Source organism: Canis lupus, chromosome Y (assembly GCF_048164855.1).
Source record: "Canis lupus baileyi chromosome Y, mCanLup2.hap1, whole genome shotgun sequence".
NCBI classification, from domain to species: domain Eukaryota; kingdom Metazoa; phylum Chordata; class Mammalia; order Carnivora; family Canidae; genus Canis; species Canis lupus.
Genome location: NC_132877.1, coordinates 4,506,562 through 4,530,038, shown reverse-complemented (window position 1 = coordinate 4,530,038; position 23,477 = coordinate 4,506,562). Strand labels below are relative to the sequence as shown.

At 44.3% G+C, this 23,477-nt stretch overlaps 1 long non-coding RNA gene across 1 annotated transcript; it reads right to left on the bottom strand.

The window, feature by feature from the left end:
* Window positions 1-2,748: 2,748 nt before the first annotated feature.
* Window positions 2,749-23,256, bottom strand: LOC140629139 (uncharacterized). Its single transcript, XR_012026998.1, has 4 exons — window positions 22,478-23,256; window positions 11,039-11,117; window positions 5,336-6,415; window positions 2,749-2,880 (listed from the first exon to the last, which is right to left on the bottom strand). It is a non-coding gene; the product is annotated as an uncharacterized lncRNA (long non-coding RNA).
* Between the last annotated feature and the right edge of the window lie 221 nt (window positions 23,257-23,477).

Here is a 23,477-nt window from a genome sequence, read left to right as displayed (position 1 = left end):
TTCCTAGGAAATGAAACTTTTTCCCCCCCTCTTCAGCGTGAAATCAATAATTAGCAAGTTCCAGCGTCGAGTGTGGTGAGCGAGATAAGACCGTAGGAATTCCAGACAGAAGCCTCACATCTCAAGATTTAGTTCAGCTGTTTACCTGCAGATGGCATGGACTTTTTGACTTTGGAAGGTCTTTCACTTGTGGACTCCTTCACCTCCGGATCGGGCAAGAGGCAGTCGTGAGCAAGAGCACATGGAGAAAGCCTGGGGTGCACCAACAAGCGGGGGGGCCGAGACCCACCGCCCCTCTGCGGGCTCTGTGGCAGGGAGGTGCCTTTGCACCTGAGCCAGGGAGGTGCCTGACCCAAACCAGTGGTGGCCGCTCGCAACTTGGATCCTCGCCCAAGACCACCTTGCTCCCCACTAGACACAACAGCAGAAGGCAGGCTTTCTTAATTCCCTTTGACTAGAGTATTTCCATCAACCTCCACGTCGGGTTAACCCGCACTGAGCTCCCACCTCACTGCCGCCAACGCCGTCGGAGCAGGGCCCAGCAGGACAAAGGGACCATATGTGGCGCCCCTCACAGCGTAGGTCTGTCTCTGTGTGCGTAGGCCTGTCTCCCTGTCCCTGTGTGTAGGCCTGTCCCCGTGTGGGTAGGCCTGTCCCCCAGTCCCTGGGTGTAGGCCTGTCCCTGTGTGGGTAGGTCTGTCCCGGTGTATGGGAACTATAGACGGGGCACGCTGGGCCTTATTCCTGTGTATGTCCCCAACTCTAAGCCCCAACCCGGGACACAGCAGGTGTTCAAGGAATACACCTGAGAAGAGGGGAGACAAGCTGCACACCTTCTTTTTACTAACAGCCCGTTATTTATACCTACATTTAGCCCCACATACACTCCTGCAACACCTCATTCTACTGGAGCATATCCTGCCGGGTAACAAGTGACCCCCTCGTGGCAATGTAGACATTTCCTGAAGCTCTCGGACTTCCTCGGCTTTTAGTTCTTCTCTCCAGTAGCTTCTCCCATTTGTGCGCAGGTGACTTAATTCAAGCTGCCGTCGGCCTGGTTTTCTGGCCGCGCGGGACTCGAGCCCATGCTGGGCCGGGGCCAATCGCACCCCGTGGTGTCCCCAGGGGCCCGCTGCAACCCCGGGACAGGCAGGCTGGGGTCGCGGCCGGAGTGGCAGGGAGGCGGGACAAGGGCTCCCGGGGGCCTGCACTCGGCCCAGCCCGCCATCCCCCGCCGTCCCAGCCAGGCCCCTGGCACATTCCCCATGTCAGGGACGCGCTCCTCTCAGGTGTCTGTCACTGAAAGCTAGAAAACATCCCCAAGAGGCCTGAACACCCCACTCGTGAGCCGTCGTGACCTTTCTCCTCTTCCCTCGGGCCCTAAGAGCAGCCAAGCCAATAGACGGACGTTGGGCCCACTCAGCCTGGTTGACCATATGTTTGCAGAAATGCCCAATTCCAGGCAGTCATCGGAGGCTATTTCACAGGGTGTCTTCCTCGGGCCACACTTCTTGGAGTCGCATAGTTGTGTGACAGGCCTCCAGGCCCTGGTATGCATTAGAACAGGGCAAACCCGGAGCCTCTGCAAATTCCCTGCCTCCCCAGCCCAGGGCTTCTCAACCTCGGCACTATTGGTACTTGCCACTGGATGGCTCTTTGCCCAGGGGCCATCCGGGGCACTGCACAATAGTTAGCGGCATCCCTGGCCCCGACCCACTGGATGACCATACACCGTACTAGCCTCCTGTTGCAGCGATCAAAAATGTCTTGCCAAACCGCATCCCCAGAAAAAGCCGTATGTTACCACCCTGTCCTGAAAATGCACAAAGAACCACCACCCGGTAAACGCTCTGAAAAGTCCTGCGGTACAAAAACAAGTCATACCGACAGCAGTCTCCAATGTATTTAGCCGTTTGCTAGAGGACACACCATTTTCTCTCACAAGAGGCAGACTTGAACAGAAGACTACTTTGGAACTACCATTCTAGAAAATATTCTTCTTAACCCTATTCTAAGCACATGAGACAAACACTTGACCTAATTTAGGCACTTGTGAAATACGCCCCACAATCAAACGTCTATTTAAAACCTCCAATTATTGACTTATGAATATGAAATCCCACCTAATAGACACCTTTATAACAGAGATGATTACTCTAAGGTTATTTAATTACCATACGATTATTTGTGAGCGTATTTATCTAGAAATACATATTTTTACCAATACATAGTGCCCCCAACAGGAGCACTTTGTACTCTTGTCATATTGGTGACGCATTATTTACTTATATGTACACACCTCATGTTTCAAACGCAGTTAGTAGTTGATCATTTTTACAACTGGAATGCCACGGTCACCAGGAGCATTAAAGTCAGTTTGGACCCCAACTGCCTGACAACTCCCAGCTTGCCTGGGAAAATTAAACTCTTCCGAATTAAGAATGGGAATATTTAATCCAGAAAACTAACATCATAAAAATAAAAATAAATATAAAATAAAAAAAAAGAAAACTAACATCATGTAAAATTCTGGTCACCACATACAACGTGTGGGGTTTTCTTGCCCACACGGCAAGTCAATTCTCCAGCACCAGCTGGGCGGCCTACAGTTCAACTCAGTCTACCAACCTGGTGAGAGACCCCGATTCCAAGGTAAGAGCTCAGTCCTACAAGACTGCCCCCTGCACCCTCCCCCCGCCCCAAACACAGACTTCAGATGCCAATGGCGAGTCCACTCTTACCTGTGCTTCTGACCAAAGGGTCCCCACACCTGCTTCCTTCGGTTCCATTAATCTGCTTGAGCGGCTCACCGACCTCAGAGACACCCGTTCCTTGCTAGATCTCCGGCTTACTGCGAAAGGCTAACTCAGGAACAGCCAGCTGGAAAAGACCCGTAGGACCAGGTGGGGGGAAGGGCACGGGGCTTCCACGGTCTCTCCAGATGCTCCTCTCGCCCCAAATCACCACGTGGTCACCATCCCGAAAGCTCTCCAAACCCAGCCCTTTTAGGTTTTTATGGAGGCTCCATCACTTAAGCCTGATTGATTAAATCACTGCCCGGTGGCAACCGACTCAACCTCCAGCCCCTCTCTCAAGTCAGGGTTGTTTTCCGGGTTAGCGGTGCCCCCCTGACTCAGGTGCATTCCAGAAGTCATTCGTTATCATTACAAAAGACACCCCTGCAGCTCTCTTTACAGGAAATTCCAAGAGTTTTAGGAGCTCTGAGCCAGAAACCATGACAAAGACCAAATACATGTTTCTTACAGAAATCACAGCATCACACCATGCTTATACAGGAGACGTAAGATTATCTAAAGCGAAAATGCTCATTAAATGTTGTACGTCCAAGACCCAAATGTACCATCTCCTGACCAGAGCGGGGTGGGGCGGATTCTCTGACAGCTTTTACAAGTTTGTAGCTTTGCCAGAAGAAATTTGTTTCCCTACCCATGAAACTCATATGACAATGTATGATAACTATACTGAAATTAAAATAAAAATTTGTGTTTTCTGGGCCCCCGGGTGATTCAGTGGTTGAGCATCTGCCTTCAACTCAGTGCATGATCCTGGAGTCCTGCATTGGGCTCCCTGCGGGGAGCCTGCTTCTCCCTCTGCCTGTGTCTCTGCCTCTCTCTCTCTCTCTCTCTCTCTCTCATGAATAAATAGAATCTTTAAAAAAAAAGAAAATATTCGATATTAGAACATGTTGTTTTTCTTGAGATCAATTCTGACCTTTCACACTCTCTGGGGATATTGGAAAACGCAGCTGAGGAAGGAAACGAGGGCTGGGCATTTTGGAATTCCCCATACCCTAATGCAAAGGGACCAACAAACTTCTCCCAAAAAGGACCAGAGTAAATATTTGAGGCTTTGAGGCCATATGGTCTCTGTTGCAACTACACATCTCTGCTCTTACAGCACCACGGACAACACTTAAAAGGATGGCCATTGCTCGGTTCTAGTAAAACTTTATTTACAAAAGCAGGTGGTGGGCAGGATTTGGCCCACGAGCTATAATTTGCCACCTCCTGTCCTGCAGTGTGAAATGCTGATAAGGAATGAACAGGTAACAGAACTTCAGAAAAATAAAACAGCACCTGTCTCTAGCTGCTGGGACAGCTCCTATTCCGTAATGACAAAAAAGAAAAGAAAAAAAACAGCGCCAAGGTGAAACCTCCATCCAAGTATGCGACTAAATGATCATTTGTTAAAACTTTTTATCGGGGAAAAATCGTGCACCTCTGAATTCTTTTCAAATCGAAGGTCTGTCATTGCTGTTGGACCGCGCTTCGCAGAATGTTGCTTTACTCTCAGGCAACCTGTTCACTGGAGTATTGATCACATTATAATCCCTCTGATTCAGCTTTTTCTGGCTGTTTTCCAAGTCATAACCATTTCTGCCACTACATAAATCTCCTCAATAATTTTCCCCAAATTAAGTCCCCTCTGTCTATTTTGATCAACCAATTTCCCTCCTACCAACTCCAGATTCGATCAGCCACACATGGCTGATGGAATCTGTTTTTAAAAGGACATTCTGTGATTAGGCAATTTTCTTCAAGGATGATTGCTGAGAAAAGCATCAACAGCAATATCATTTTCCAGGCAAGAAATATCTGAGCTGGAGATGGGTTTCCTTCCTTCTTTCCTTCCTTCTTTCCTTCTTCCTTCCTTCCTTCCTTCCTTCCTTCCTTCCTTCCTTCCTTCCTTCCTTCCTTCCTTCCTTCTTCCTTTCTTCCTTCCTTCTTCCCTCCTACCCTCCTTCCTCCCTTTTTTGTCCCTGAAGTCTTCAATTTGCCACCGATTGAATTGCTGCAGAATCTACAGGCAGACAGATTTCCAATTCAACAAATCCTCAGTGTCCACGCTCGCCCATGCTGCTGTGGCTCTGCAGGTTGCAAGCACATCTTTTCCCACTTCTTTGTACCCGACATTCAGTTTTGGGGTGTCCTACCTCCAGCAGCATCCTCAGGGGACTGCCTGGGTTTGGGATAATGGAACAGAGAAGGAGGACCAGGCGCCCCAATGCCCTCCTCTCTGTGCATCTCCATCATATCCTTCCCCCACATCCCAAATCGTAGCCAGCACTTGCATACAGGGTAAAGATGAATGCTCATCTCCCAGACCTTAGAGGTGAAGGAAAAACAAAACCACGAAGTCACTGTTTCTGCTGCAGGGCCCTCCAGAAGCCGGGCTGAGGCTGGGATTTTGCAGAAGTCACATTCTCTGGGCCCTCTCTTCCTTCCTGTCCTGTGTTCTCACTCCTTGGCTGGCTTTCCCTCCCTGAACCCCAGGAATCCTAGCCCAGAGTCTGCATGTGGTGGGGGAATCTGACCTGAGTCTTAGGCTGTAGGAGGCACTATGCCGGGTATCAGGAATGTTCCTTCTTCACCCCTAACTCCTAAGGGCCCCTGCTCACGTAGTTGGATACCGTCCTCTGGCACAAATATCTTAAGCCAATGCACCAAATATCTGCAGTAAGAAAATTGTATAAATAACATGCACAGAAAAAGTAGGTCTGTAGTCACTTACATTCTCTCTAATCTTCCCAACTGGCTATAGGCCATCTCATGTTTGGGGTAACGGGGGTGGGGGTGGGGTCTCCTGCAGGACATCATAACAATTGCCTGACACCTAAACTAACCAAAGTGTTCCTTCAGGACAGGATATTTCTCTCTGGTTTCATCCAGTGATTGAGATAGCAAATGAGAGTAGGGCCTGATTGATTAATACGACCACCTCTGCTCTCAGATCAATACAGTCTGAACTGCCTCCAAAATACAATTTTTATCTATTTACCCGGCATCGATCAGACCCTGGTAAACTGATTCAGAATGATACAGAATAATTTATGAAACAAAATGTCAGCGTACATGACAGGCACGAGGAGGAAAGTCACAGGGGCCTGTTCAGCTCAGCCCACCTCGGCCACTGAGGAGGTACCTGGGAAGCCAGGCATTTTATCACATGGTAATTTCTGTTGGAATTAGCGAAAAGTGATTTCAGACAGGTCCCAGCTAGGCTTCAGCATAAACGTCCTAAACCCTTCTACAGGAGGGATTTGCATGTGGAATTAGCTGGAAGCTTTCCTCCCTTCTAGCTCGCTGTGGTGGAGCGCTAATTGCTTGCATAATGGCAAGTGGCTGATATCAAAATGCTTTCCTTGTATTAGACTTTGTTTCACATCTATGTGTGCTCCTGTTCAGGTTGTTAATGATACTTTAGAGTTACACTGATTATCTTCACTTTTATTAGCGATTAAGCCTGAGCCTGTTATGTACATTTTATTTTCCATTCTTCAACTCTGATGACACGTCTTGCATACTAATTATCTCACTGGATGGGTATTAAATACTTCGGAAGCCAGATGGTTTTGAAGGAGTGCTACTTTGAAAGGAAATGTAATCCACTGTACCTACATGTGGAAAAAACGACACTTTAAAACTTCAACAAGAAAATATATTAAAATGCGGTTATGACTTTGAGTAGTAAAAGTTTTCTTAACTGGTACAAAGAATACAAATCAAGAAGGAAATGACTGATGTGTTGATAACTTCGAAATTATACAATAAATTCCGTAGCCTTAACTGTAACGACCAATAATAAACAAAACACATAAAACACAGCTGATATTGTTTTTTTGTGCATAAAACAGATGAAACTTTTATATCGATAATATATAATTAAGATACATATTATATAACCACATATATTTTAGGACACAACTTATATAGAAGTATATACAATAGAAGATATTTGGCATCACTAATATATGCATATATCTGTGTACGTGTATAAGCTTCAATAAAAAACAAAAGCCACAGAAAACTGGCAAAGAATATCAACAGGAAATTCTCAGAAAAGGTTATCCGGATAGCTAATAAATACACAAAAAGATATCTGAATGCACCAATAGTCACAGGAATGTAAATGAAAACACCAGCGAGGTGTTCTTCACAACAAGATCAACAACTATTAAGAAGTCGGCCACAGTCCAATTGTCAGAAGCTGGTTCAAACTCTATACCGTAGGGCGATACAAGGACGTTCCTGCCCCCTGAGCCAAAAGTTTCATTCCCAATTACATATTTTAAAGAACCACTTGGATCTGTGTTCAAAACAACCATGTATAGGCAGCTTCCTTGAGGCATTTCCTAGAACAGCAGAAAATTGGAAACAACTTTCCATCAACAGAGAAACCAAGTCGTATGTTGGATATTCTTTTTTTTTTTTTTTCACATGTTGGATATTCAAGCAATGAAAGAACTGTCCAGCAGATCAAAGGAATCAACTAGAGATAGGCCAACATTCCAAAATCTCTAACACAAATGGGGGGACACAGATCATAAGTACCAGAAGGCTATGCTCACTATGATGCCATTGATGTAAAGCTTTAAATCGTGCAAAACAAGTCAAAATATTATTTCTGAAAAGATGGCATCCACAGCAACATTTTAAAGACAAATAATGAAAAATATATACCAAATTTAGGATCCATATTTTTCTGGGGGAAAGATAGGATGGGAATGAGTGGGGAAAGCATACAAAGACTATGTCAGCTCTGTTACTTTCTGTATACTTTAAAAATTTATTTATTTATTCATGAAAGACAGAGAGAGAGAGAGAGAAAGAAAGAGAGAGGCAGAGACATAGGCAGAGGGAGAAGCAGGCTCCATGCAGGGAGCCCGACGTGGGACTTGATCCCAGGTCTCAGGATCATACCCCGGGCCGAAGGCGGCGCTAAACCACTGGGCCGCCCGGGCTGCCCTGTTACTTTCTATAATTAAAGATGATGTGAGTTTGTCAATAATTCTCTGAGAAGTTACCCAACATAAATAAGTCATTACATATAATTGTATGCCAGACACTATTTATTTAGTGAAAATAAAAAAGCCTCATTATTTTCTCAAGGCAAATGATGTGTATCTAAACTACCCATGTCGGGCTCAGTGGTTGAGTATCTCCCTTCGGCTCAGGTCGTGATCCTGAGGCCCTGGAATCGAGTCCCACATTGGGCTCCCTGCATGGAGCCTGCTTCTCCCTCTGCCTGTGTCTCTGCCTCTCTCTCTGTGCCTCTCATGAATGAATAAATAAAATCTTAAGAAAAAAAAAACTATCCATGTCATAGGTTAGCAATGAACTGTCTACCAGCCCCCAAATTTTGCTCCATTTCTGTCCAGATAAATGTGTTCTGAGTAATTAAACATTCATTTGAGGTTGCTTCAAGGTAGACATGAGTGGAAACTTGACTCTGATGCTAAAGATAAAGATGAAATCAGAGTGCAACCAAAGACAGCATTTTCTTCTGAATTCTTGTGAGCCCTGCATCGCACCATGAGTGCGGATGTGAGAGCGTTACATGAGGGTTTCACTTAGAACTCAAGTTCCGGGCTTTATTTCCATACACTTGGTCTGGAGTGTGGAGATGATCGCATGTCAGTATTCTCTTTCCTGTTTGGATTCACAAGGTCATCTCAAGTGACAGAAGTCCTATCGAGTTTTTAGTGAAGTAACTCCAACTTGGAAGGACACACATAGAAAGAAATATGCAGAAGAGCGGTTCTCAAAAGAGAAGAAGCAATTAACTTCCTGCTCTGTAAGAAAGTCTTTGCAAATCATTTTCAGGAATTGTAATAAGAAGGTCAGTTAAGTCTCAGGTATTAAGAGAATTCAAATCCTGTAATGTTTAACGTCTATGAATCTCATCAACAGTCACGGAATTATTAATCTGATAGTAAATATCCCAGAGTTATAACAAGTTGATATTTTTGAACTCAGACTTGCCTGATTTGAAACAGTTCCAAAAAGTGACTTCAACCAAAGCAGCACAGAGCTGCAGATTAGAGAGTTTATTCATAATCACAGCTGATTCTATTAAAGAAATTGTGCTTCCATCCAGAGCTAATGGCCTATGACCTCTGTGGACACATAATTTGAGTGTCATGCCCTATTTAGATGACTGACATACACAATGCTTCATGTCACTCATGAAGGTTGATATCATTTACTCTTAATTCTAAGGCTTATTGAATCTTAAAGATGTGACTCATGCAGAATAAAGGTAGCAAAATGAAAAGAAAGAACACAGCATCCAGGGTACGGCTTGGTGGACCGTGTTACACGGAAGGGAAAAGACACAAAGAACATTCCAGATGGAACACAAATGAGAGCTTCATGTCTGGCACCAGCACCAAGAATTGTTTTGTTGGATACCCTTTATAATACAAGCACTGGAGTATTAGGAATAGAACACACACATACCCAGTCCTCTTGCACACTACAGGTAATATGCACAGACACCTATATCGTTTTACGGATGGAAACCTCACTGTTGTTCTGCTTCTAGAGCAGTCACTAGAAGATTCTAAAGAAATATCATAAAACCAGAGCACTTCTTCTTTTTTTTTTTTTTTTTAAACCAGAGCACTTCTTTGAGGGTCAAGGTGTCCAATTAATAGCATCTGTCTGCCCCATCGAAGCTCTAAAGTAATTCAGAAAAAAAATGATTTATGGAGACCAAAGTGACATCAAAACAGCAGAGATTGGAGAAGGTTGTTTCTCTCAGGGGCCAACGTAGTGTTGACCCCAAAATCACAGTCATGCCTTCAGTTCCAGCCAGCACTGGATGGAAGTAGGCTTCCCTTTAAGGCTTTCCCTTCCACAACATGGAAAAGCAGACAGGATGGACTTTCCCCACAGGCTGCTGACTCCCAGAAGAAAGGGGAACAGCTGCAGCTGCTGAAAGCATGCCCCTTACAACTCAGATAAGGCGCCGCACTTCCCATGGGGATTGGGTGGGAGCAGGCAATAAGGGAAAAGCAAGAGAAGTTCCAAGCTCTACAGCCACCACTAGAAGGACATCGACCATGGTGAAGCATTTCCTCCTTCCTCAAATTCGAAGGAAAAAATTATTTATGCAAGGATCTGAAATCCACAGTTACTCAACATGACATCTCTCTGTCACACAGATATTTGTTCAAACACCTACTATGGGGATCCCTGGGTGGCACAGCGGTTTGGCGCCTGCCTTTGGCCCAGGGCGCGATCCTGGAGACCCGGGATCGAGTCCCACGTCGGGCTCCTGGTGCATGGAGCCTGTTTCTCCCTCTGCCTATGTCTCTGCCTCTCTCTCTCTCTCCCTGTGACTATCATAAATAAATAAAAATTAAAAAAAATATATATATATAACACCTACTATGCACCATGTGCATAAATGCAGAAAGCGTGCACTCCCGTGTTCACACTCACTGGAGTATGTGGGTCTCATTGACACGTGACGTAGCAAGGATTTCTTTATGCCCACGGTGTGCTCATAGAACAAGAAGAGTTGACAACCAATGAAACAGAGACTGTGGTAGCTACACAAGATTTAGATGTAGGTTTTACCCGTGAAATGAAGCAGAACAAACCAGTCTTGACAAAGCTGGCTGGGAACCTTAGGCTCCTTCACATGGTCCCAGAACTACCACGGTTTTAGAGCTACCCAGTGCATGGCCTCATGTTCTGGGGATGGGAGCAAGGGAGGAAAAGAGGAAGGAAAGGAGAAGGAAGGAAACAGAATACCATAAAGGCTGGAATGTCCACCTTGCTAATAATGCCAACACAGGTGAAATGGACATCTCCAACGGTTTTCAAGTTTTACCAACCATGGCCAACAGTTAACGGAGAAGCTGTGTAAGAGACACAGAGAAGTACTTACTCCAAGTCAGAAATATTTGAAGAGTTAGTGAATGGAAAATAAAAATATGAAAATATGATTTATAACAGTGATATTACTCATTGAAGAGGTAATGTTCTGAGCGATCGGATTAATCACCACTATTACTGGAACACAGGGACTCACTGGGCTACAAAGATACCTTTGTCTATAGAGAATAATGCTGCTAAATTTTTATAAAACATTAAATTAAAAATAACTTATGTGTATCTCTATGTATTTGCAATGTAATTTTAAAGTCAGTAGGCTCTATAAATTTTAATTTGTTAGAGATGCATAGCCCTTTCTACAAGAATAATTCTATGAAATCTTTTCCACTTACCTCTAGTTACACAGGTAAGATGAAATGATTTTCTTTTTTGCTACATACTTCAGTAAATTTAAATCCAAGCCAACTTCCTCTGAGAAGAAAATTCAGATATTAATTTTTCTTCAGTTTTATAAATATCCTTCTGTAGCTTTGAGTACAACTACTTCTTTTCATTTAAAGCTCTAGTATTAAAGAAATAAGAAGAAATTATAGTGGGAAAATCCAGTAACTACATGGTATGCTGTTACCTAATAGATTATAAAACTTAGGAACATTAGTTAAAGAACATTTTTTAAACCCGAGAAGTTCCATTTCCAGCATTATGGCCGATTGGATGTTGCAGGAACCCCATCCAGTACAGAAACTAAGAAAATGACAGATAAAATGTAAACTTTTTTTTTTTTAAGCAGATCTGTGCTGGTGACTGAGATTCAAGTACTCTGAAGGACAAGTCCCTGAGGTGAGCTAGCATGGAGGAGTGCCAGCCCTGAAGATGCTTCTCAATCACTGGCCACCACGAGCTGGTCATTTAAGGGGTCTATGTGCTGAAGACAGCAGTCGAAAGCTCTGGTCTGAAAAATGAAAGCACTGCTTGAAACTCTTGCATGGAAGGGAAGACTCAGGGTTACCAACTGGTATATCAATTCAATTCAATCCCAATCAAAAAACAAAACAAAACAAAACACCAAGGAGACTTTTATGGAAAGTGAGAAGCTGGTTCTAAAGTTTATATGGAAAAAAAAAACATAAAAATAAAGTTTATATGGAAATTCAAAAGAGCTAGCAGAGACAAGATGTCCTTGAAGAAGAGCAAAGTTGGAAGATGTACACTACCACATTTGGGGACTTAGAATTGTGGAAATAAACAAAGACATCCCTCACTCTAAGTAAGAATAAGCCAAGGCTCTTCAGTCGGTTGAAGAAGCGGGAGGCATGCTCAGTAGAAGCAGGATATCTTAGGTGATTGGTCTGGGGAGCGTAGCTGTCTTTCCTAGGTTGGTCCTGAGTTGCAAGAAAGAAGAAAAGTTAGGGCTACTGGAAGACACTGACCAGTTCGTGAGCATTCCAGGCCAACTGCTGCAGAGCCTGGGGTTTAGCTTCTGCGCTGGTCCAAGCTCTATTTTCATATTTGATCTGGACATTGGCCATCTGATACTCAGTCTCTCAATATAAAGCTCATACTCATTAACATGGTATGGTCATGGCTCAAAACTAGAACCACAATGAGAGTCCTCAAAGAAACCCACGCTTAATTTAGGGTGAGACTGTGAATGCGGCTCAAGTGGGGGGAAAGAGGGTCTTTTTAATACATGGTGTGGGATCAGCTGGAGATTCTCACGGGGAAAAACTCTGATTAATATTAAACTTTAAAAGAATATTAAATATTAAAAGAATAAAAACTGGACAACTTCCAACTAGTTGCAGACACAATGGGAAGGGGATCAGAATATGGTACCCCAAAATACATCACTTTGGCATGAGGATCATTTTGAGCTACAGGTATGGAGAAGTAACAAACGCAGGAAGAGTTACTTGCCACCCAGTATCTACCTAAAAGCAGGGCGTACATGGCCCTCGGAGGACGTTCACCACACACCTGTCCGCCCAGAAAAGAGTGGCATTCCTTATCATCACAGGGGAGTGGACACCATGGTTAATTTGCAAAAACAGACCTTACTAAAATAGCCTGTACCTTGCACTAGTGGCCCCCTGCCCCTTTCCTAGTTCCTTTCACACCCCTGAGGCCCAAAGGGTATATAATCTTTCTTAAAAGGGTATATAAGTCCCTGAGTGAAATCATTTGTTTTCCTACCTTGCTGTGGACATAGAAATTAATAAAGATTCTGTGCCTTTTCTCTTGTTCATCTTTCTTTTGTTATTTTAACTCACACAGTCGCTTTGGCAGCACGTATGCTAATTCTCACACGCCCACGTAATGAACCTAAGAGGTGAGAGGAGAAATTTTTCTTCCCTAGTAAATGAAGTCAGGAAAGAGAATTAAACCTGGGTCCCATCTGAGAGCAGTTCGGGTTTGCATTTTCTTTCCTGTGCATCAATGAATGCAAAACTCATGGTTATAAAAAAAAAAAAATTCTAAGGGATCCATATTAATGAGCTGAATCTAATTATTAGTGTTGCAAAATAACAATAAGCAATCGCTAATGGAATACAATGGCCTGGCTTTTTAACGTGAGGCAATAAAAGAAGGTTAATCTGTGAATGGAGTCTGAGTTTGCAGGGGTTTCAACTGTTCTTTCAAATAATAACCTCAAAATGAGTTTGTTCTTCACCAAATTTACTCTACATAAGCATCCAGATATGGGAGAGAGGGTAAGTTCTGAAGCTTGGATTCAGCAGTTAAAAGCTTGAAAGGGTTTGAATAAAGTGACGTGACTTAATGCGATAATTACTGCGGTGTGCTCCCCACTACAGCAGCCTCAAAGCTTCCATGGCTGGCCACACATGCACCTGCCCAGAGCAGAGGCTCACACAAGAAATGCTCCATGGTCCCCATTGAGTGGTGTGTAAGGGCCCAAATCAGGCGGAGGCCCCAGAAGGGTGCATTATGCAAGGGGACATTAAGAAATTAGTATCTTTATGAAATGACGGTCACAGCGTTGGCAGGTCAGAAGGAGAAGGATGATGGCTGTTTCTTTATCTGCAGGCAGACCCGGGCACACTTAGGCATCCGGGAGGGTCAGATCCTCCAAATACCTAAATCCACTCATGCAAAAAAGGCATTGGGCACATACATTCATGAGCACTTCGCCAAGTCTCCGAGAGGAGGGCCCCATGGTTCTCCAAGAGCCTATTCAGGCAAGTGGACCATGCCTGCTTTGACAGCGCTACGAAGAATTCGATGAATGTACTTGTTGTCATACCCAGGAAAGCCGAGCGAGAAACAATCCAAGCCTGACAGAAATGCAATCATTGCTTCAAATGAAACACTTAGGCACAAATGTAGGCCTCTATGTCCTGGGTCAAGTCTGCTCTAACTAGGGAGTCAGCGCCATCCTGTGTGTTTGGCAGAGACATAGATTTCAAAGAGAGGAAAAGGATCTACGCTTTTCTGCAATAAATATTCTAAGCAGAGGGAAGAGAGAACATCTCAACCCTTATTTTTCTCGGGGACAATTAAGCCTCTTATGTTTTTATTTTGTATTTGCCCTTACAGCGCTGGGCCGGGGAGTCAACAGGAACGTCAAAGAGGAAGCTTCTGACGGGCTTCATATCGTCCTTAGAAGCCCTCCGTCATTCACAATGTCCTCACATTTTCCAAAATGAATTCAGTTGCGCTAAGTGCTGAGACCGTCTTTGGAAACCCAGTTGGACAAGGTAGAAAAAGATATTTTAACTCTGCAGCCAAATTTAATGGTGTTTAAAAAAAAATCCAGTCCGTTCTTTGGCTCTGTGTGTGGGTCACTGCTGCTAGGATGGAACGGGGTTAGGGGTGTAAGGGAGATGAACAGTGTTTGTGTCTGTCTGCTCGGTCTCCAAACCTCTAGAAGGATGTCAACAGAGACGCATCATCCAATGTGGCCCACACATTATAACGGTGTCAGGCTACAGGGATACCAATTAAGGAACTGATTTCAGAATTATTTTGACAACATGAGCACGTGAGAGAAATAAAAACTTATGGCTTGTCTTATGATTTAATGAGCACATCATTTATGCCATGCTCTACCCAACACAATATTCTCCAAATTCCGATGCTGAGAGCTATAACCAGAGATGTAAAATCAGAGAAGTGCATGCTTCTTTCACCTAGGCTCCATCTGCGCTGTCATATAAAACACTTTATATTTTGTCACAAATAATCATCTGATTCAACCCGCACTTTGTAATCCTGACAGGAGAAGCTGCGCTGAGAAGTAGGGTCGGAGGCTCGCATGGGGCCTATGGCTTACTGAAAATCCGTAAGGAGGAGGAAGAAGACCATCTCCTCAGATTTGTGGAGTCTCAAAGCCAACAAAGCCACGTGTGCTGACTGATGCCAATGCTGACCATTGGTTCCATTTCTTTCCTTTGTGTTCTGGTTCTTTTATTTATTTATTTATTTATTTATTTATTTATTTATTTATTTATTTATGATAGGCACACAGTGAGAGAGAGAGAGGCAGAGACACAGGCAGAGGGAGAAGCAGGCTCCATGCACCGGAAGCCTGACGTGGGATTTGATCCTGGGTCTCCAGGATCGCGCCCTGGGCCAAAGGCAGGCGCTAAACCGCTGCGCCACCCAAGGATCCCCTGTGTTCTGGTTCTTACAGCCGCTACGTAGAGCTCTGGGGCTGGCTGCGCGGCATAGGACCTGTAGAGGCAGTCATACAGGACCCCATGCTGGTTTAATGCCCTGCTGTCCTCACTGAAATTCTTGATAATTTTTTTTTCTTTGTACTTGTGTCTTGTGAGGGAAGTGCAATGGGACAATGGAGCATGCATTGTCAATGGAGAAGAAATGCACACAGGATGTGTGTTCAGTGTTCCTCACTGCCCTGTTCACGTATAGCACGTGCAATGTTCCAACAGCACAGAGTTCTGGGGGACCCCCCAACAGATGGGAATCCATGAGGCTCAAAGTGAGGACGAGGTGAGCATGTCACATCTATAAGGAGTAAGTGTGAGTGTTGAGAGCTCAGAGAGGCCATGCCTTCCATCTGAACCACAGCGTGCTTCAAATGCAAAAAGAAGGGAAGCGAATGACGTTCTGCAGAAATACAACAACACTGGAACTCATCATGGCCTTTCTCGTGGAACCTCGCAATCACTCAGGCTGAGATTGCTAACACTGAGGGAAAGACAAAGCTAGGTCAGCGCAGGATTCTTTTCCTACACTGTCCTTCCTCATCCGCAAACCAGTGGCGGGAGTATTGGCAGATTGTGCACACAGAAAGAAGCAAGATACAGTTGATGCAGTTTTGTGCAGGGTTTCCCCTTTTGTATTGTTCTGGTGAGAACAAAACACATATGAATGTACCAGCGATGAAATATAAATTGGGTAATTTCAGTGGTTCTGTATATAAGTTAAATGCTCTTATATTTGCATTTAAAACTGACATTGCGCAACAGAAAGATGAATGGTAATCCCCAAGCTAATAATTTAAAATTTTAATTTCCTTTACTTAGAACAACGTTGCATAGCGAATATAGAACACCATGACAAAGCAAGAGACAGAGTATGGAAGAAAGGACACAGCTTTACACCTCATTCCTTTGATAGCGTGTTTTTCCTACTTTTTGAACATGGGGCCTCACATTTTCATTTTGTGCTAGGGCTCCACACATTATGTAGCCAATCCTGTCTGGATCTGTATTCTTTATTTATATATTCCACCCACCTTTCTATTTTTTTTAAAAGATTTTATTTATTTATTCATGAGAGACACACACAGAAAGAGAGAGAGAAAGAGAGAGAGAGAGAGGCAGAGACACACGCAGAGGGAGAAGCAGGCTCCATGCTGGGAGCCCGATGTGGGACTGGATCCCAGGACTCCAGGTTCATGCCCTGGGCTGAAGGCGGTGCTAAACTGCTGAGCTACTCGGGCTGCCCTCCACCCACCTTTCTAGAAGCTAGATGTTATAAAGAAAATTCTTCCATTCTCTTCATGGGCAGCTTTTGTTTTTTAAGTAACCCTCTACACCCAACGTGGAGCTCGAACTCATGACCCGGAGATTGGGAGCCACATGCTCTACCGACTGAGGCAGCCAGGTGGCTCTTCATTGGCAGCTTTTATTTTTTTCACTTTGATATTCAAAAATATTCAGCATACGTATGCTGTACATACATTTACCTTTTGGGACATTTTACAATCAATCCCTTTAACAAGTACACTTGAAAGATGAACTGACAATCTTGCTTTCAGGAAGTCAGTCTTGTACATTTTTGCTAGAACATTAATTGTCTCTATATCCCTTTTGCACTGGAAACCTAGCACGGATACTTGACAATCTTTGCCAGATGCTTGTGTTGAGCTTACCCTAAGTCAGCAGTTCTCAATCCTGACTGCACATTAAAATGGCCTGGGTAAAAATTAATTAATTAAAAAATAATAAAATAAAATATAATATAAAAAATAAAATGAAATAAAATAAATAATAAAAAATAAAATAAAATAAAATAAATAAAAGAAAAGAAAAGAAAGAAAAGAAAAGAAAGAAAAGGAAAGAAAAGAAAAGAAAAGAAAAGAAAAGAAAAGAAAAGAAAAGAAAAGAAAAGAAACGAAACGAAACTAAAAAATGGCCTGGGTAGCATCTATTAAAAAAAAAAAAAACCGAAACCGAAACCAGTCCTAGGGCTTCACTGTAGACGAGGTACTCCAAATTCTCCAGAAGTCTAAAATACAATCAAAGTCAAGATAAGTTCCCTAAATCTGTGACATGTTTTGTAAGTCTGTCTCTGCACAAAAATATCATGAGCACCTTGCTGAAATCCCAGACTCCTAAACAAATTAATTGAGTCCTAAAGGGTAGAGACTGCACACATTTCAAAAGCACTCCCAGGTGATTCTTATGAGTAGGATCATTTAGAAAGCACTGCTCTAAGAGAGGAGACGGAAAGAAGAACGTGAAAAATGATCAGCAATGGAATTGCCAGTGATAAAAGGCTTTGAGGATAATGCTGTTTTTCTTTTCTTTTTTTTTTTAATGCTGTTTTTCTAAACATACAAATGCTCCTGCATTGTGTATATATTTGCAACAAATTACTGTCAGCCTATGGGCTTCCACCAGCACGATTATTACCTTGTGGTTACTGGGGGTCAGGAATCCAGGTGTGCTTTAGCTGGGTCTTCTATTTCAGGGCCCCTCACACGGCTGCCAGCGAGGTGTGTCGGTCAGGGCAGTGGTCTCATCTGAGGCTCAACCGCTTCCGAGCTCCTATGGCTTGTTGGCAGAATGGAGACCTTGTGAACAACTGGACTAATAAGGGCCTCAGCTTCCCGTTGGCTGAACAAGGCCCTCAGTTCTCAGGGCGTCTGCAACATGGGAGCCTCCCTCTGCAGAGCCGGCAAAGGAGACTGGCTCCAAGTGATACGGGAATTAGAGCCTCATGCCGTATCATCGCAGAAGTGGCACCAAACCTCCTCTCTTGTGTTCTGTTGGTGTGAAGTGAGTCTCAGGTCCTTCCCACACGTAACACAAGGTAATTACATGAGGGTGTGGATTCTAGCAGTGGAGGACATTAGGAGCCAGCTTAGAGTCTGATAAAAGGTTGACCAGTGAAGCCACTAAGAGTGTACATCGTCTATAGGGAGAGCCCCTAGGTTCACGTGCCTGGCATCCCATTGTACCATCATGTAACCTTCACACCCCCTTAGCGTCACTGGTCCTCAGTTTTACAGATCTGCACAAGGGGGTTAAAGTGATGTGTTCTTTATGGTTATTGTTGAAATGGTCACCTGAATTACTATGTGCAATGAGCCTGGCAAAATGGGCAGCACGTATTAACAGCTCCGTGAATAAGAGGTTGGTATGGTAAGCATTTCCCCAAGAATATGGGTATGCCATATTCAAGGCTCCTTCTCTCCTTTGTCCCATATCAGCGAACGAGAAAATGTGATCTTGTACAGTGGGCCGATGATGCAGTGGTTTAGCAAGGAAAAGCGTGTTTGACCCTCTTAAGTGTGTACTCATAAAAGCTTGGTGCAAAAAAAAACCAAAAACAACAAAAACAACACAGCGCTGTGCTTTTATCACATCTCTGCTACGGCGGCTCAGGACGGGGGGTATAAATGCTTCAACGTGTACTTGTGCTTGGTGCAAATTGAATAGCATTGTGCGTCCATCACACCCCTGCTACTGGGGTTCAAAATGGCTTCATTCACACGTTCCCTGAACACGGATTGTGTCAGGCACTGTTTCCTAATGCGCCGATAACCCCACTGGCCAAAGCAAGGCAGCACACCCACACAACTGTAATAGGAGGAAGAGCGCAATCAATCGTTCAAGGCACCGACAAGCACAACACTGTGGCAGCTCAGAGGGGAGAGAATCGCGTCAGGCCCCAAATTCCATGTACGTAGCATCTAAGGAAAGGGCAGTAAATAAAATATGTCACTCCTGGAAAGTCTACAGGAAGCCTGTTACTCAACGAATGATGGGCGAGTGCATTTTTGGCTCAAAGAAGCGAAGCTTTAGTTGTTGTGCAGAATCCTGGCCTCTTCCGTGGTATTATTATTGCTCACGGCTGAGACTCAGCATCTGTTAGAGTCTTTCCATGGGGGTGGGTTGGACTCCCTTTTACTCACAACTTGGTTTAGAGGTCAAGATTGGTAACAGCACAAGCACCAAGAATATATGAAAAGATTCATTACTCATGTAATGAGTAATCTTTCCGGGGGAGAGCAGGGCAGGCTCCCAAACTGGTACAAAATGGCTCTAGAGAGGATGGAAAGAGGCAGCTGAGCTCCCCGCTGGGCAGGGCACGGGGTTGGCCCGATGGTTCCTGACACAGGCTGGGGCTTGCACAGCGTAAACCTCCCACCCTTGCCCACGGAGGCTGCCCCTGCGGCATTCTCATCATCTTATTTGCAGGTAGGACCAGGGGGAGACCTTCTCCTTAAAAGCTGCCAGCAGGCAAATGTCAAAAATGGACACAGACCCTTTAGTACAGTATCTTATTTATGCACGTTCAGTGACCAGGTCAGAAGACTTCATCCACTTGCCCAGGGTCAGGAGCCACAGCAGGAATTCCAGAAATAGCAAGAATCCAGGCTACTTGTGCTCCAGGTTAAGCTTATGCCTGCTTTCCATGCAGAACAAAGGCTCTTCCCCTGCATGTGACCTCCTGAAATGCATAATCCAGGGTGGGGGATCACAGCCCCTCCTGACCACGTCGGAGAAGAAGATGAGCAGAGAGACCAAAAGTCAAAGTCTGGGGACGAGGGCTCAGCTATGACAAGATATAAAGCATCACTCACTTCCTCTTTTTTTTTTGTTGTTATACCCAGGGATTAAATACAAAGATTCTACACAAGGATTTCTCAAAAAAAAAAAAAAAAAAGGCATTTTTATGTCTCAAATTAAACAGAAGTATTCTTTGCAAAGATTCTTTAAAAAAAAAAAAGGTATTTTTACGTCAGGGTTATGAATTCTGCCTCTCTAGAGGAGACAGCTTAAGGCTCTTTGTTATGACAGTATTATTATTTAAGAACCAGCGATCGGTATCATCCCCTCCTCTTCAGAGAGCTGGATTTCTTAGCAAACTGTGAAGAATAACACAAGTTTTCAGACAGGAGGGTCCTCCACTGAAGAGTCGGCCTCTTAGAAGATGTAAATAGAGGTCAAGAGGGATGGCCAAGGACGTAGCTTTCTGGGGTGCCTCTTACCTCCAGTTAGCAATGTCTTTCATATGCGGATGAGAGAGTTTCAATTCCCGTTCTCCAGAACCCACTTCTCTTCCTCAGCAGCCAAACCCAAGTAGTCAACATAAGTGACAGAAACATCACATAGCAGATATTCTCTCTTGTAATTAAATCTTCTTTTTAAAGTTTGCAAACGACCCTTTAAATAAACCTGAAAGGGGAAAATACCAGGCGATGCTTCCACTGTCTGAAAGGTTGTTTTGTCAGAGGTTTTTTTTTCTTTTTTCTTTTCTAGCAGACAGGCACTCATTTTTTTTTTTTAAAGAAAGTTTTTTTTTTTTTTTTAAGATTTTATTTATTTATTCCTGAGAGGCACAGACACAGGCAGAGGGAGAAGCAGGCTCCATGCAGGGAGCCCGACGTGGGACTCGACCCCGGGACCTCAGGATCACACCCTGGGTGGAAGGCAGGTGCTAAACCGCTGAGCCACCCAGGCTGCCCTCCAGACACGCACTCATGTGTCTACAGGCATCTGTTCTGGGCTGGGCCCTGGGGGTCAGGCATGGAAAATATACTGACAAATAGCCAGGAACATAAAGAAATAAGTTCAGGGTGCTAAGACATATGGTGAACAAAAATAAAATGCATGGTGTAAAATGAGCCGAAGCAATCTCAGACGGGATCGGGGATGTAATTCAACACATTCTTCAATACTGAGCCCAAAGGACACTTGCTTTATCAAGACGTCTTCAACATTTTCCTCTTTAGTTTATTGTACATGGCCATTTGGGCTGTTCCCTGGGTGAGATGATTACAAACAGTGCTGCTAAAAACCAAAAAAACAAAAAAAACATTCTTTTCGGATACCTGGGTGGCTCAGCGGTTGAGCGTCTGCCTTTGGCTCAGGGCATGATCCGGGGAGCCTGCTTCTCCCTCTGCCTGTGTCTCTCATGAATAAATAAATAAAATCTTAAAAAAAAAACACACACATTCTTTTCTGCATGGACAGTAAACAAATGCGTGGTTTCTTAGACTGGAATTGCTAAGCCACAGGCTGTGCATGCACCGCGCTTTGGCAGGTGCTCTCCGTTTTATGGGCCAACCGGTGTGCACACCCATAAGAGTTCTAGTTGGTCCACATCTTCACCAACACTTAACATTGTCGGTCTTTTCCATTTTAGCAACTCCTGGAGGTTGTGTAGTGACCATCCTGTGGGCTCAGTTTGCATTCTCCTGATGGTTAATAAATTCGAGAAGCTTTAATTTTTGGTTATTTAGATGGTATCCTCTCAAGGTGCTTATTCACTACATCTTTTCAACTGTGTTTTCTGCATATCTGGTATTGATTTAAAGGTGTTCTTTATATATCCAGTATATAAGTCTTTTCTTTGTCATGTGTCACAACTACCTTCTCCACAACTGACCTCCTCACTCCGTGAATGTTGTGCATTAATGAACAGAAGTCATAAATATTTTTGCTTTTCACTGTGGCATGATTTAACTTTCCCTGATAAGGGCAGCCCCGGTGGCTCAGCGGTTTAGCGCCACCTTCAACCCAGGGCATGATCCTGGAGTCTCGGGATCGAGTCCCGCGTCGGGCTCCTTGCATGGAGCCTGCTTCTCCCTCTGCCTGTGTCTCTGCCTCTCTCTCTCTCTCTCTCTGTGTCTCTCATGAATAAATAAATAAATAAATAAATAAATAAATAAATAAATTAATTAATTAATTAATTAAAAAAAAATTCCCTGATAACTACACCTCCCACCCCAAGCACTCAAAGGCACACATTTTCTTTCTTTCTTTTTTTTTTTTAAAGCACACATTTTCGTCCCAGTGTTTACTAAATGCATCCAGGACAGCTCCCGACAAGCTGCATCTTGAGTATTTGTTCATACACTTAAATCATCATCCACAGAGCATATAATCTTCACCACAACAGGACTATCCTCTTCATCACAGTAGGAGCATAACGACACTCCATTTCTATTTCTATAAATGTGAAGATTTAAGCAACACCATTTGTTTACTGTAAGAAAAAAAATCAGCAGGCAGTTTACAACATTTGAAATCGTAGAATAGTTTCGTATCCAATGAACACCCTCTCGATGCATTAGAGGGGGTCTTTGTTCAATAGATTAATCCCCAATTTACCTGTGTTAGTCATTAGAGTTGCACTCAGTTGAGCCACATTCCGTTTATTTTCGTTCTGACATCCATCTGGGTTTGCCTCTGGGAAAGTGTAATTAGGAAAACGGTACGTCTTAGAAAGCTGGATCAAAGCGGCATGTTAGCTTCATCCCTGACAATCACGGTGGTTGAAAGGCCAGTTCAAAAAAAAAAAAAAAGAAAGAAAGAAAAGAAAAGAAAAAAAGAAAGAAAGGCCAGTTCACCGGGAACCTGCCTGCTTGGTGCAGTGCTCAGCAGAGACAACAACTCAGGGCGGAGAAACGTGGGCTGATGTCGAGTCGAGTAGGACAACATCGGGGCCGAGGACACGGCCAGGCCGGAGATGAAGGATCTGGGGGGCAGAGAAGGATGGACGGTCTTGTAACGACGAGATACCCCCGACTGGGAGGAAGACAGATGGATCACTAACGTGCCAGCGAGGCCCCAGGCCAGCTGTCAAAGACAACTGGTCACCCCGGGTTTAAGGGGTGGGATCCCGAGGCCAACGGAGGCCCGCGGCCTGTGTCCACGTTCTACAAACGTCTCAGCCCCGACTTCTGATGGTGGCGTAAGTCCTCGCCAGCAGCTGCTGCCCTGTGCTGCCCGGGTCAGCGTTCACACACAACACCGACTTTCGAACTGAATGAAAATGCCAGGATCCGGGCTGCAGTCGATCCGGTTCCCAGGCATGCTGCTGCCGGCATCGCGGTAACCCTAGACGTGCCAGCAGGGGAGGAGGCCTCGAGCATCACAGGCGTGTCCAGGGCTTCACACAGACGAAGGTTCCGGAACGTTGCACAGGCCGCTGTTTCCTTGGTGGGGTCGCTAAGAGATGCATTTTATCTGATTTTTGGAAACCTCTCATCACGTTGCTAAGTAAGAAATAAGTTGTTTTCCTTGGATTTCTGCATGGAGACAGGTAGCATTCGCGTGCGCGAGAAATTACCTGGCCACCCCGTCCGAACCCAGATTTCAAATCAACACG